Source organism: Petromyzon marinus, unplaced genomic scaffold (assembly GCF_048934315.1).
Source record: "Petromyzon marinus isolate PM22_M1 ecotype Great Lakes invasive population unplaced genomic scaffold, UKy_Petmar_22M1.pri1.0 PM_G_Scaffold_70, whole genome shotgun sequence".
Taxonomy (NCBI): domain Eukaryota; kingdom Metazoa; phylum Chordata; class Hyperoartia; order Petromyzontiformes; family Petromyzontidae; genus Petromyzon; species Petromyzon marinus.
The window spans coordinates 871084-886005 of record NW_027423025.1 but is presented as its reverse complement, the minus strand read 5'-3'; the positions used below and the strand labels follow the sequence as shown (position 1 = coordinate 886005).

Below are 14922 nucleotides of genomic sequence, written 5' to 3'. Positions count from 1 at the left end.
TACCATCTGTGGTGTTACACTAGTAGTACTATCTGTGGTGTTACACTAGTAGTACTATCTGTGGTGTTACACTAGTAGTACTATCTGTGGTGTTACACTAGTAGTACTATCTGTGGTGTTACACTACGTAGTACCATCTGTGGTGTTACACTAGTAGTACCACCTGTGGTGTTACACTACGTAGTACCATCTGTGGTGTTACACTACGTAGTACCATCTGTGGTGTTACACTAGTAGTACTATCTGTGGTGTTACACTAGTAGTACCATCTGTGGTGTTACACTACGTAGTACCATCTGTGGTGTTACACTACGTAGTACCATCTGTGGTGTTACACTACGTAGTACCATCTGTGGTGTTACACTACGTGGTACCGTAGTACCATCTGTGGTGCTACACAAGCATTGAAATGTCAATTTGGAAAGGTGTGAGAGTGGAGTTTAATGAGAGTGGTGAGTGGAGTTTAATGAGAGTGGTGAGTGGAGTTTAATAAGAGTGGTGAGTGGAGTTTAATAAGAGTAGTAAGTGGAGTTTAATAAGAGTGGTGAGTGGAGTTTAATAAGAGTGGTGAGTGGAGTTTAATAAGAGTGGTGAGTGGAGTTTAATAAGAGTGGTGAGTGGAGTTTAATAAGAGTGGTGAGTGGAGTTTAATACGAGTAGTGAGTGGAGTTTAATAAGAGTGGTGAGTGGAGTTTAATAAGAGTGGTGAGTGGAGTTTAATAAGAGTGGTGAGTGGAGTTTAATAAGAGTGGTGAGTGGAGTTTAATGAGAGTGGTGAGTGGAGTTTAATAAGAGTGGTGAGTGGAGTTTAATAAGAGTGGTGAGTGGAGTTTAATAAGAGTGGTGAGTGGAGTTTAATGAGAGTGGTGTGTGGAGTTTAATGAGAGTGGTGAGTGGAGTTTAATAAGAGTGGTGAGTGGAGTTTAATAAGAGTGGTGAGTGGAGTTTAATAAGAGTGGTGAGTGGAGTTTAATAAGAGTGGTGAGTGGAGTTTAATAAGAGTGGTGAGTGGAGTTTAATAAGAGTGGTGAGTGGAGTTTAATGAGAGTGGTGTGTGGAGTTTAATGAGAGTGGTGAGTGGAGTTTAATAAGAGTGGTGAGTGGAGTTTAATAAGAGTGGTGAGTGGAGTTTAATAAGAGTGGTGAGTGGAGTTTATTAAGAGTGGTGAGTGTAGTTTAATAAGAGTGGTGAGTGGAGTTTAATAAGAGTGGTGAGTGGAGTTTAATGAGAGTGGTGAGTGGAGTTTAATAAGAGTGGTGAGTGGAGTTTAATGAGAGTGGTGAGTGGAGTTTAATAAGAGTGGTGAGTGGAGTTTAATAAGAGTGGTGAGTGGAGTTTAATAAGAGTGGTGAGTGGAGTTTAATGAGAGTGGTGAGTGGAGTTTAATAAGAGTGGTGAGTGGAGTTTAATAAGAGTGGTGAGTGGAGTTTAATAAGAGTGGTGAGTGGAGTTTAATAAGAGTGGTGAGTGGAGTTTAATAAGAGTGGTGAGTGGAGTTTAATAAGAGTGGTGAGTGGAGTTTAATAAGAGTGGTGAGTGGAGTTTAATGAGAGTGGTGTGTGGAGTTTAATGAGAGTGGTGAGTGGAGTTTAATAAGAGTGGTGAGTGGAGTTTAATAAGAGTGGTGAGTGGAGTTTAATAAGAGTGGTGAGTGGAGTTTATTAAGAGTGGTGAGTGTAGTTTAATAAGAGTGGTGAGTGGAGTTTAATAAGAGTGGTGAGTGGAGTTTAATGAGAGTGGTGAGTGGAGTTTAATGAGAGTGGTGAGTGGAGTTTAATAAGAGTGGTGAGTGGAGCTTAATAAGAGTGGTGAGTGGAGTTTAATAAGAGTGGTGAGTGGAGTTTAATGAGAGTGGTGGACGTGCTGCGTGGGTGGGCGAATGATCCCAGGTAAAACTGGCTCCACGTGGAATGTTTCTGTGCTCACACAGCGGGTTTTAAATGCATTAAAATAAATGTGTTATTTTCACGAAGCATAAATCTTCATGGCCGCGAGGTCAAATTGCCCTCTTTGCAAGCAATTTAATAATGAGCTATTTCCAGTTGTCTGTAATGTGGTCATCTTTTGGGTGATTGCATCTGCCGGTGTGTTATTTTTTTTGGGATTTGTTAAATGCGCAAATAATCGCTATGGATATAATAAACACGCCATTTTATTTCTTGGAAAACATTTACGGTCATTTTGAATACAACATTAAAAGTATATTTTGTATCCATGCAACACGTTTTAACTTGTTAAGCCGTGTTTGAAATCCATGAGTGTGAACAAGACGTATGATTGATCCCCCTCCTTGTAATACGTTAGGATGGTGAGTGTTTTTAAGATGCATTGTGTACAATTTTTTACTTACATTCCATACTCATTGCTACGGCCCTGTAAACAGTAATTTAAATTACACTCCACACATCGAATGTAAACATGACACAAACGCATCCGCGAGCGTTCATAGCCATGCTGTAAGAATATCACGCTGCATCTTTTGAACAATTTTCTGGTTTCTAAATTACGAGTCGGGCCTCAGTCGGGAACAACAAATGTCCTTACGCACGACTCACACTTTGACGTTGACTTGGAGCTGCTGCTGCTGCCCACGTGTTGCTGTGTGAGCAGCAGGACGGTGACGGACCTCCTGGTTGAACTCTGCGGTCCCTACCGGTTGAGCCCTGACGGCCACACCCTGGAGCTACTATCGAGGGACGATGCATCGCCTCTACAGTACGGGCCCAGCACACCGCTGGGGGCCCTCGGTGCTGGGACGGCCCTCCTCAAACCTCGGCCCGCCGGCGATGACCGACTGGAGAAGCCGATGCAGCCCGTTGTCCCGGAGGTAAAGCGTTGATTCGCTGACGCGGCCTCGTCGTAGGTAAGACTTTGACAGTCGAAACACGCTGGAACCTGCGTAGAGATCTTGGAGTGACGGCCTTCCTCCTAAAAAGCCTCGGCCCGCCACTGATGACCGACTCAGGAAGCCGATGCAGCCCGTTGTCCCGGAGGTAAAGCGTTGATTCGCTGACGCGGCCTCGTCGTAGACAAGACTTTGTACAGTCGAAACACGCTGAAACCTGCGTAGAGATCTCGGAGTGACAAAGCTGATTAGAAAAATGGACGTGTAAGCAAAGTGGCCCGGTTCATGCGTACATGCAAATAACTATTATTAGATGAATTATAAGAGTTTGAAACTACACTTTGAGCTAGGTGTGGCTATGGGTGTGTGTTAACACAGCATGTGTGTACATTGTCAGTACACAATTTTAGTTAAATTCTCCTTAAGTACATTTTAGACGTCATTGCCTCAATTGGTTAGCTTCTGCATTAGGCGTCTTTCACACATTTCCTCGGCCGTGTCGTGCTTGTTGACACTTTGTAGAAAGTCTCACGTGTTGTTACAGGTAAAAGGATTTTGTACAGTTTTGTATTAGGGTCCATCTGTGGATTACCATGTTATATACATGGCTCTCCGATTTGACCTTTGTGATAATGTGCCGGATTCATTTCTGAACCTTGCACGCATGCTGCCGACTACACCGTCACGCGATGAGTTATCATCGGGAAACCTTGACCCCTTCGGGTCAAATCTACTTATGAATGGAAATATTTGTGAGACTGGATTTGGTTGGATTTTGGTATCTTGACTAATGAAACATGATGAAATGCCATTATCACATCATGCCTCACTGGATGCACCGGGTGGTGTGACCCGCCAGTTTACAACTTGCAATTTATCAATCTTTGAAATAGCGTGATCAACCGGACTACGCGTTGATTGTGTTTTGACCGACCGACTGTGTTGCTTTATATGGTTTCCAAATGTTGCTAAACCCTGTTTGTCTGGTATGCTTCTCTCTCTGTGTCCCCTGTTGTATTTGTGTTAGTTCCCCCCTACTTGGGTGTCTGTGTATACATCTGAGGTTGTGTCTCCCCTCTCTCTCGTAAACTTAGCTCTTCTGTACCTGATGATGGCTGCTTGTGTTGCAACCGAAACGTCGTACGCTATTATGTTATTTTATTATTTATTATTTATACGTGACTTTACTGATAAAAAAACAAAGAGTAACTACATTTTGCTTTGGCTCAGTTCGCCTGCAGATCATGTTTTTACCAGGCTATACTTAGCATTCATCCAGTAGAAAATTTATACTGAATGATGATGCGGATGATGATGATAATACTTATCCATGGGTGGAATATGCTATGCAAACATTCTTATTTTAAAAATGTTTTACTTTTAAGCATCTTGTATAAACATTGCAACCTAATTAATTTTAAAGGAAAATATTTCCCTCTCGTCACTTCACCGGCTGTGATTATATTTATCACTTGCATTCAGTGAAAAGGATGGATTGCTTTTAGATCAAAGTATTTACGCGCCATACTTGGCTTTATTGAGAAGATAGAGTTGGACCGTTCCGTTCTTCTGTGCAAAGTTGAAGTCTGCTTCGAAAAGCGTACGATGCTTTTTGTTGTTAAATCTTTTAAATTTGACTGCCTCGTTACTTGGTAGTAATGAGGAAGTCAAATTTCCTCTTGGAAATATGTGAATGGTTGGAGTAAGATTTCAATTGGTAAAAGGAGACCGGCAGTCTTATGAATAATACGAAGGGCTAAGATGCAGCCACTTTGTGTGACTATTTGAGTAGGACTGTGGTGGTCAGGCAGAGTTGGAGTTGGTCAGTTTAACACGTAGCAGGCTTTCGCGACCAATATCCATCATAGAGGTTTTTGGGTTAGACCGCGTATAAATATATAAATGTTGTGTCGTGAAAACCCGCCACCACCCGACACAGCCAACTAGTAAGGGCTGTCGCGTAAACAGAACGTGGACGATTCGTCACTAGTACAGCACTCGTGTGTAGTGTATAGTGTAGTGTATAGTAGTGTATAGTGTAGTGTATAGTAGTGTATAGTGTAGTGTATAGCAGTGTATAGTGTAGTGTATAGTGTAGTGTAGTGTGTAGTGTATAGTGTAGTGTATAGTAGTGTATAGTGTAGTGTCTAGTAGTGTATAGTGTAGTGTATAGTAGTGTAGTGTATAGTGTAGTGTATAGTGTAGTGTACTAGTACAGCACACCGGTGTGTTGGGGAGCCTAGCCACAACATTTACAATCTGAGTACGACGTTTTGCCAGTAATTACAACCAGCTTCATCAGGCGACATCCAGATTTGTGGAGAAGTCTTCCTGTCTCGTTCCTTACATAGAGGCATAGATGCGTTTACTTTTGATTTATAGCCAGGTCAGCCTATACTGTCATAGTTTTATGCAACTGTTTCCATATTTCCTACTTTATTGACACCAACACAAGTACAATTAAATTACAATAATGAAATGCTCTTAAACAGAGATATGGATAGATATTGGTAATTAGAGACATGTGTTTTCCATGATATCCAAATCTATTACGTATTTCCAATTCTACTCTGCATTGTTTAGTCTGAAATGTAATTTAAGCATGCTTAGCAACTGCAGGTGCTTTAATCCTGGGGATCAGTGAACAAGGCCTTGATCTTCGCTCCTGTGGTGGCTTTGCATTGTACACCAGGATCAGGGGCTAGTTTAGAATGTTTAGCGAGTATGTAAATGTTGTGAAAGCCCAATTGTACCAGAGGCCATGGTACATTAGTTGATATTCTACCAAATGACAAAACGTCTTAGATTTTATCTTGTGATGGTTGTTTATTGTATACTAGACACAGAGGCATATAGCTGGATACAGACCGATAACCTTTGGTGCATTTATTTTCATCTTACAAGTTTAACACGTAGGCTTTCGCGACCAATATCATTCATAATAAAGGCTTTTGGGTTGGATCGCGTTATTTATAAACGTGTCGTAACCCTTATTGTTAAATTAAATATATTGCAACTACAATTCCTTATAGGGGAAACTACTAGTAATTAATAACAATTGAATAATTACCAATCTATTATAATTACAATACCCTCCCCCTATCCACCTCTAATCGCTGCGCCTGATATGAGTTAAATGATGACGTCACCCTACTGCTGCTCTATTTAAGACCGGGAGCAAGCGGAGAGGGCTTCACCATTCTGGCGAATTGCCCGATGATGCTGGATCTAATCACCAGCGAAACGTCGTATTCACAATGTTGTAAATTATGTTGTGGATTCACTCTTCTACGCGCAAATGGGCTAAAGTAGTGAACTAATTGTCTTTACTCTTTGGTTCTATTCGGTAAAGTCACCACGTAGGTAAAAAAATAAAACAATAAAATTCTCACGACGTTTCGGCCACAACACAAGCGGCCTTCATCAGGTGAAGGGACCAGCCTGTCTCGAGGACAGCGCTGGAGTGAAACACAGCCACGCTCAGACTACGACCTTTAAGTTTGGCTGTGTTTCACTCCAGCGCTGTCCTCTAGACAGGCTGGTCCCTTCACCTGATGAAGGCTGCTTGTGTTGTGGCCGAAACGTCGTGATTTTTGTTGTTTTATTTTTTTACCTACTATGTGACTTTACCGAATAGAACCAAAGAGTATGGATCCTTGCAGTCACGAAAGCTTCAAATCTAGAATATTTTGTCTTTTGTGAACGTGACACATGTTTACTGCTTTGGCCATGTCGGGTGGTGGAGGGTTTTACGACACATTTATAAATAACGCGATCTCACCCAAAAACCTTTATCGTGAATCATACAAGTTACACGATTAATTTGCTTAGTTAGAGGCTCTCCCCAGGGGTACAAATGCATGCATCCTGTCATCCAGGATATATGGAATATTACACAGCATCATTTGTTAAGCAGGTTATATACTGGTGATGTGATCCAGAAATTCGAAACCAGCTTACTTTCTGAAATCATGCTTTGTCTGCACTGCTGGAAAATATTGGTCTGGAAGGTCCATAGGCAGAATGGATGAAACATCATTACAAAAAGGTTTTTGTTGGGACTGAGCATGAGCCCAGTACAGAGTCACAGTACAAGGGGGGGAACAGAAAGACAAAACATAATTTTACAGTCTGTGTATTATGTATTCATTACCCATGATCCTCCACCACAAACTTGAGTTTGTGTATAGTTTTTCTGTTTTCTGCTGCTAAATCCACCATAGCTTTAATGGTGCTGCTGTTCTCAACAGCTGGAAACAGCATTTGTTTAAAAGGGCAATCCACAAGGTCGAAACTGGTGCAGAGTTTTCCTGCAAAGGCAGAGGCCCCATTGGCTGAGAGACAAATACAATAACATTGTTATTTGTGTGAAGAGGTGGGCTTCCTGTCCCATTGAACCTCCACTACAGCACATCGTGAGGTTTTATACTGTAATTCAGACCAAGTGTAACCCAGTTTTAGTCCCCCTTAATCCACAGCCTAGCCCAGTATTTCATTTTTAAATGGAGAAATTTGATGAACGTTGACAGCTGGATCCTAAGAGGGTAAACGAAGACAGGATTTGTTAACGACAGCGTTCAATTCGTCGATCCTCTACTTAAATCTCTTAATTCTAGATTTGAAGCTTTCGTGACTGCAAGGATCCATACTCTTTGGTTCTATTGGGTAAAGTCACGTAGGTAAAAAATAAAATAACAAAAATCACGACGTTTCGGCCACAACACAAGCGGCCTTCATCAGGTGAAGGGACCGTGCTGTCATGAGGACAGCGTTGGAGTGAAAACAGCTAAGCTCAGGTCATGGCCCATGCACCTCCTACGTACATCGTGCTCATGTTTATACTAATTCCTTTGTCAAAGCGTTTTGCTTCCTCCCACACAGCTTAAAGGACGCGACCTGGGCTTGGCTGTTTTCACTCCAACGCTGTCCTCGTGACAGCATGGTCCCTTCACCTGATGAAGGCCACTTGTGTTGTTGTGGCCGAAACGTCGTGATTTTTTTTTACCTACGTGACTTTACCGAATAGAAGCAAAGAGTATTACATCACTTAATTTGTTTTTCAGCAAACAGTGCGGCTGACGGTGAACTACTCGCGAGCGCGTAAGAAGACCGTAGTTCTGGCGAGCCCGCGCGTGGCCCTGCAAGCGCTGCTGCCCGACATCTGCAACGAGTGCGAGCTTGACGTCCACCACACGGCGCTGTTCGGAGACGCCAGCGAGACGGAGCTGCTCGATATGTCGTGCTCGCTGTCCGAGCTCGGCGTCAAGGAGGTGTACGCCGTCGACAGGAGCAGAGGTTTTGTTTTAACGTTACTTTTGAGCTGATGGAAAAGAACAAAAAATTCGTTTCGATTTGAAACTTTCGTGACTGCAAGGATTCATCCTTCTTTGGTTCTTTTGGTAAAGTCACCGCCACGTAGAATGAGAATAAAATAATAAATTAATAAAATTAAATAACACAATAAAATTCTCACGACGTTTCGGCCACAACACAAGCGGCCTTCATCAGGTGAAGGGACGAGACTGTCTGGAGGACAGCGCTGGAGCCGCTTGTGTTGTGGCCGAAACGTCGTGAGAATTTTATTTTGTTATTTTATTTTATCAATTTATTATTTTATTCTCATTCTACGTGGTGGTGACTTTACCGAAAGAACCAAAGAATAAAAAATTCGTTTTATCATGGCAGTCCTTTATAAGGCTGGCTTAAAGCCTACCTTCCCTGCAGTTTCTTTTAGACTTGTCAATAGAACCTCCTGGTTATTGACCTAGAATTCATCTTCTTTGGTTCTTTCGGTAAAGTCACCACGTAGAATGAGAATAAAATAATAAACTAATAAAATAAATAACACAATAAAGGTCAGACGACAGGTCTGTTCCTTTCACCTGAAGAGGGCCACTTGTGTTGTGGCCGAAACGTCGTAAGAATTTTATTGTGTTTTATTAATTTATTATTTTATTCTCATTCTACGTGGTGACTTTACCGAAAGAACCAAAGAAGATGCATCCTTGCAGTCACGAAAGCTTTAAATCGAAATTTGACCTAGAATTGTTTATTTTATCGGTATGACTTTTAAGATAACAATTTGTTTTAGACGTCTGTATATATGTGTGTATGTGTTCATGTGCGACTATATTTTGTACATTACAGGCCTATATATAACGCGTAAAAAATGTTTCTTATATCATCATGCAATACATTTTTTTTTACATTTCATTTTGATGCCTTCCACACTACCCTGATATACCTGGAAATAATTCTGTTCTCATTTCAATCGTTCTGATGTACAGTCTATTGTCTAAATTTTGATTTAAAGCTTTCGTGACTGCAGTAATTCATATTCTTAGCTCTTTCGGTAAAGTCACGTTGAAGGGAAACAATAAAATATATTTTAAACAAAATATATTTTATTATCTTATTGTTTCCCTTCAACGTGACTTTACCGAAAGAGCTAAGAATAGTCTATGGTCTGTTTATGGTTTTTTTCTGAGATTCCAAATGCAATGACACTTGTCTTCCTTTCACGTACTTTTATCATTATTACAGTTCATTTGGAATCGCGGACCCCAATGTGGTGATGGTTCAAACCGTGTGCACCTTCTGAAGTTTTAATTTTTTGATATTCTACTCATTTTTTCACCTCTAAAGTTTTCAGACATCGGTATATCTTTTGGGTTTCAAGGTATTTTACTTGTCAGCGTCCTGGAAATATGCCCTGGTCATCTGACTTTCAGTTTTGATACCCCCCCCCCTCCACTATAATAAATAGCCTTGCTATCCACGTAGAGGTCTCTTACAAGTATATTCTAGTTGCTGTGCCTACTTTTGTGACAGTGTTCATAACTGCTAGCATTTTAAAAGTAAATAGTGCACGTGGCACCTGCTCAAATATCTCTAGTTAGATGCTGATGTGAGCATTGCTTGAAATCAGTCCGCCCGGCAAACTCTCTCAGTCTGCTCACTCTCGGTCTAGTCGCCTCTGGTTCTTTCGGTAAAGTCACCACCATGTAGAATGAGAATAATAAGATAATAAAATAACACGATAAAATTCTCACGACGTTTCGGCCACAACGCAAGAGGCCGTCTTCAGGTGCTTAAGGTTTTGTGAAATCCCTCCCTGTAGAGGTTAAATTTCGATTTAAAGCTTTCGTGACTGCAAGGATTCATCTTCTTTGGTTCCTTCGGTAAAGTCACCACCACCACGTAGAATGGCCGAAACGTCGTGAGAATTTTATTGATGGTGACTTTACCGAAAGAACCAAAGAAGATGAATCCTTGCAGTCACGAAGGCTTCAAATCGAAATTTAGTCGCCTCTGCCTCGTGCTAATATGTGTCAGTAGGCAAAGCGCATGAATTGGCTTCGAACCTAAAGCCGCCGTGATTGGATTTCTCTGTCGTTCCTTTGGCTACCCATGCATAGCAAAGGAGGTCTCATAATGTAAATGCTCACCCCGAGCCCTCGATACTCTGATGGTGCGCTGTTTTTGAGTTGCACGCCTTTTGGCGTCTTCTGGTCCAACACCAATGGAGACTAGGCTCTAAGAAAAGCCGTCTCGCGTGTGGACCAATCAAATTCAAGGACAGTGCCAATATTATTATCAGAGTTGTCTTTTTGTTTGCATTTTGACTGCTTGTGTTGTGGTTATTGCAAACACGATGCCTTGAATAAAGGTGTCAGTTTTTGTGCCAGTTAAAAAGGTAAAACCTATTACTATATCTTGTTACTGGCAAAGGAGGTCTCATAATGTAAATGCTCACCCCGAGCCCTCAATACTCTGATGGTGCGCTGTTTTTGAGTTGTACGCCTTTTGGCGTCTTCTGGTCCAACGCCAGTGGAGATTAGGCTCTAAGAAAAGCCGTCTCGGGTGTGGACCAATCAAATTCAAGGACAGTGCCAATATTATTATCAGAGTTGTCTTTTTTGTTTGCATTTTGACTGCTTGTGTTGTGGTTATTGCAAACACGATGCCTTGAATAAAGGTGTCAGTTTTTGTGCCAGTCAAAAGGGTAAAACCTATTACTAATGCAGAGGATTGTTCGTGTTATTTGTTTGTGCGTGCGTGCGTGAGAGTTTATGAGCTGCATGTTTGGGCTTGCTGGCTGCTGGAATCGAGCACGGAATGTTCACACGTCCCGTGTGCGGCCACCATGTGGGTGAACTGACTTCTTGGCCGCATTAATAATGGCTTGGGAGGCTTAGAATGTCCGTGCTTGGACAGCTCCATGGTTACCGTGACGGGCTGCAAGTTTCAACCCCTTGGCACAACCAGCGCCGTTCTCTGCTGCGTGCTTTGCTGCATTTTGTGTGCCACCAGCGCCACCCGGTGGGAAATTGAAGAAGTGTAAAATATATAAGCTTAGCTCTTTCGGTAAAGTCACGTTGAAGGGAAACAATAAAATAATAAAATATATAAAACAATAAAAATTCTCACAACGTTTCGACCATAACACAAACGGTCATCATCAGTTGTGAAAACGTGAGAATTTTTATTGTTTGATATATATTTTTTATTATTTTATTGTTTCCCTTCAACGTGACTTTACCGAAAGAGCCAAGAATATGAATCACTGCAGTCACGAAAGCTTTAAATCGAAATTTAAGTGTAAAATATTTTAATTTTTTTACAATCCTGCCATCTAGTGGAGAAGTATTGTTACAATGAACAATGTGAACGCTCCGTAGAGGTGTACCTAAAAAAATCTATATACACAAGTATGGTGTAATATGCATGTTTATATCAACATTTAATAAACACCTTGATAATTTTGGTACGTGCGTGAAAATAGTACACCTTTTGCAATTTGAAGTTTCTTGGGTTTCAAGCGTCGTACAATTAATAAAAAAATAGACCACGTATTGAAAGGCTTAATTAATTTAACTTTAATAATAGTTGGGTTTTCCCCTTTTTTCTGGCAACAAAACTGAAACCTTTTAAACAAGGATTCATGCCTACTGCATTAACCACAATACCTGCAGTCAAAATGCAAACAAAAAACATACTATGATAATATATGGTGCATTGTGCTTGAAACTGATTGGTGCACAGGTATTGTGGTTAATGCAGTAGACATGAATCCTTGTAAAAAGGTTTCAGTTTTGTTGCCATCAAAAAGGGGAAAAACCCTATTATTATTACATTTTGGAACTGGCAAAGGAGGTCTAATGATAATTTAACTTTGTGTTGCATCTGCAAAAACTACGGACCGTTCACTGTGAAGCGAATTCGCTGCGTGTCATCCCTGTTGCTATATGCACATTAACGCTCAGGTAATGGAAACCTTCACCTGTGGATGTTCTAGATTTGAAGCTTTCGCGACTGCAATGATCCATACTCTTTGGTTCTATTCGGTAAAGTCACGTCACAAACAACAACAAAATAAAAATTGAAAAATTCTCACGACGTTTCGGCCACAACACAAGTGACCTTCATCAGGTGAAGGGACCGTGCTGTCATGAGGACAGCATTGGAGTGAAAACAGCCTCCCACACAGCTTAAAGTACGCGACCTGGGCTTGGCTGTTTTCACTCCAACGCTGTCCCCGTGACAGCACGGTCCCTTCACCTGATGAAGGCCGCTTGCGTTGTGGCCGAAACGTTGTGAGAATTTTTAATTTTCTTGCTTGTTACGTGACTTTAGCGAATAGAACCAAAGAGTACCCTGTGGATGTATTGAGTGGCTCTCTTTGCGTTACAGAGCTGGGCCATGACCTGAACGACAACGCAGACCTCCCGGAGAAAAAACACAAAGGGCTTTGGAGCTTTTTGCGGCCAAAGATAAAGAAGGTCAGTACGTGACACACTTGCACCCCTGCGTATTTGAAATTGAGCAGTGGTTTTTCTTGCCGTGGTGTTCTCTTGTGACTTCATTAAACGGTGTGTTATTCTCTTGTCGAGAGGAGTGTCATGTGTAGATACACGGAGACATGTTTGTAACAAGATATAGTAATAGGTTTTACCCTTTTGACTGGCACAAAAACTGACACCTTTATTCAAGGCATCATGCTTGCAATAACCACAACACAAGCAGTCAAAATGCAAACAAAAAAGACAACTCTGAAAATAATAATAATATTGGCACTGTCCTTGAATTTGATTGGTCCACACCCGAGACGGCTTTTCTTAGAGCCTAGTCTCCACTGGTGTTGGACCAGAAGACGCCAAAAGGCGTACTAAAAGGGTAAAAACTATTCCTATATCTTGTTTCTGGCAAAGGAGGTCTCATAATGTAAAAGGTTTCAGTTTTGTTGCCAGAAAAAAGGTTGAAAAACCCCCTATTATTATTACATTTTGGCTACTGGCAAAGGAGGTCTAACGATGTAAACCTTGTGTCTCCTGCTCAGAGCCCTCCAGGCCAGCCGCGCCTCGCACAGGAGACCGGAAGAAGCCGGTCACCCCCTCCCGCACCGTTGGCCTCGCCTTCGACCCGGGCCGCTGGAGCCACGTCGCCGCTCGGCACGCTGCGGCGTCGCACCAAGCCCCGTGCGCCTCCTCCTCCTCCTCCCCCCCCATGCACCACCGCCTGGGGTACGCAGGCTGCCGGCCCCGAGCCGCCGCCTCCGCCTCCGAGATCTGCCCCAGAACAGGCGCGGCCGGCGGCGTTGTTGTTGTTGTCGCAGCCTGGATCCACTCCTCCTGTGCAGCCCGGCGTGGAGAACGAGCGTCGAAGGCGGAGCAGCTCCGCACGTGAGAGAGAGAGAGGGCTCTCACGTGCTCACATTTTCCATTTTTTTTATTTTTATCAAGTGCCCTTTATAGTTCTATCGATTCAAGGCCGATTTTTTTTTTTTTTACGACGGAGCGGCGCTTTTTGGCCCTGTTCAAAATGCGGGAATTTAAGCTGTGCCATCGGGCAAACGTTTTGATTTAAGCGAAAAAGTATGTCTAAAAAAAGCTTCTGTTCGTTTCGTCTTGGTAACAACCTGCAAGCATCTCGGGGAGCAAAAAGTGAAATTCCATTGCTTTTAGTGCAGTGAACTGCTTAGGCACAATACCTAAACTTAAACACATTCTCCTGCGGAGGGAGGAGCTGGTAGGAACGTTGTTGGGTTGCTCGGTCAATGGCCAGGGTCAACGGCGGCACCACCACGTGGTGTGTTCCGTAAATATGCCCGACTTTGAGGGCAGGCACAAGCCGGCGTGAGTAGGTTAAACGTTGAGTTTTATAAGGGCACCACGGGGTGACCAGCCCCTCCCCACCCAGCCCCACCCCCCACGCAGCCCCTCCCCACCCAACCCCTCCCCACCCTCCCCTCCCCACCCAGCCCCTCCCCACCAGCCCCTCCCCACCCTCCCCACCCAGCCCCACCCCTCCCATGTTTCGATGCACGACAGACTGACACAATAATAATCTCCTGTGGGCTGGTGGTGTAGTAACCAGGAGGTTCCTACACAGTATCATCACCTAGCCGATTTGTCAACATCATGTTTACACAGGGGAGACGGTAAGCGAACACGTTCCAATCGTGCATGCGGTTTTGTTTGGCTTCAACTGTCTTCTTTCAACAAGACCTCTGCTGCTACACATTTACCTTGTGAGCCCCACTATTTCCAGATTTGAAGCTTTCGTGACTGCAAGGATTCACCACACTCTGTGTTTTTTTCAGCAAAGTCACGACGTAGTTAAAAAACAAATAAATGATAAAACAACTAAATTAAATCACGACGTTTCGGAGGCAACACCAAGCTCCCTTCTTCAGGTGGAAACCGTCACAGCTGTATCAAGCAATTTTACCGTGACGATTTCCACCTGAATTTCTGTATGAAGTTGAGGCAGAAATTTTACCGTGATGGTTTCCACCTGAATTTCTGTATCAAGTTGATGCAGCAATTTTACCGTGACGGTTTCCACCTAAATTTCTGTATCGAGTTGATGCAGCAATGTTGCGTGACGATTTCCACCTGAATTTCTGTATCGAGTTGATGCAGCAATTTTGCCGTGACCTGTGTCCACATTAATTTCTGTATCAAGTTGATGCAGCAATGTTGCCGTGACGATTTCCACCTGAATTTCTGTATCGAGTTGATGCAGCAATTTTGCCGTGACAGTTTCCACCTGAATTTCTGTATCAAGTTGATGC

General features: G+C 42.7%; 1 long non-coding RNA gene across 1 annotated transcript; it reads left to right on the top strand.

The window, feature by feature from the left end:
- Window positions 1-8053: 8053 nt before the first annotated feature.
- Window positions 8054-13613, top strand: LOC142920246 (uncharacterized). Its single transcript, XR_012938704.1, has 3 exons — window positions 8054-8141; window positions 12540-12628; window positions 13186-13613. It is a non-coding gene; the product is annotated as an uncharacterized LOC142920246 (long non-coding RNA).
- Window positions 13614-14922: the final 1309 nt, after the last annotated feature.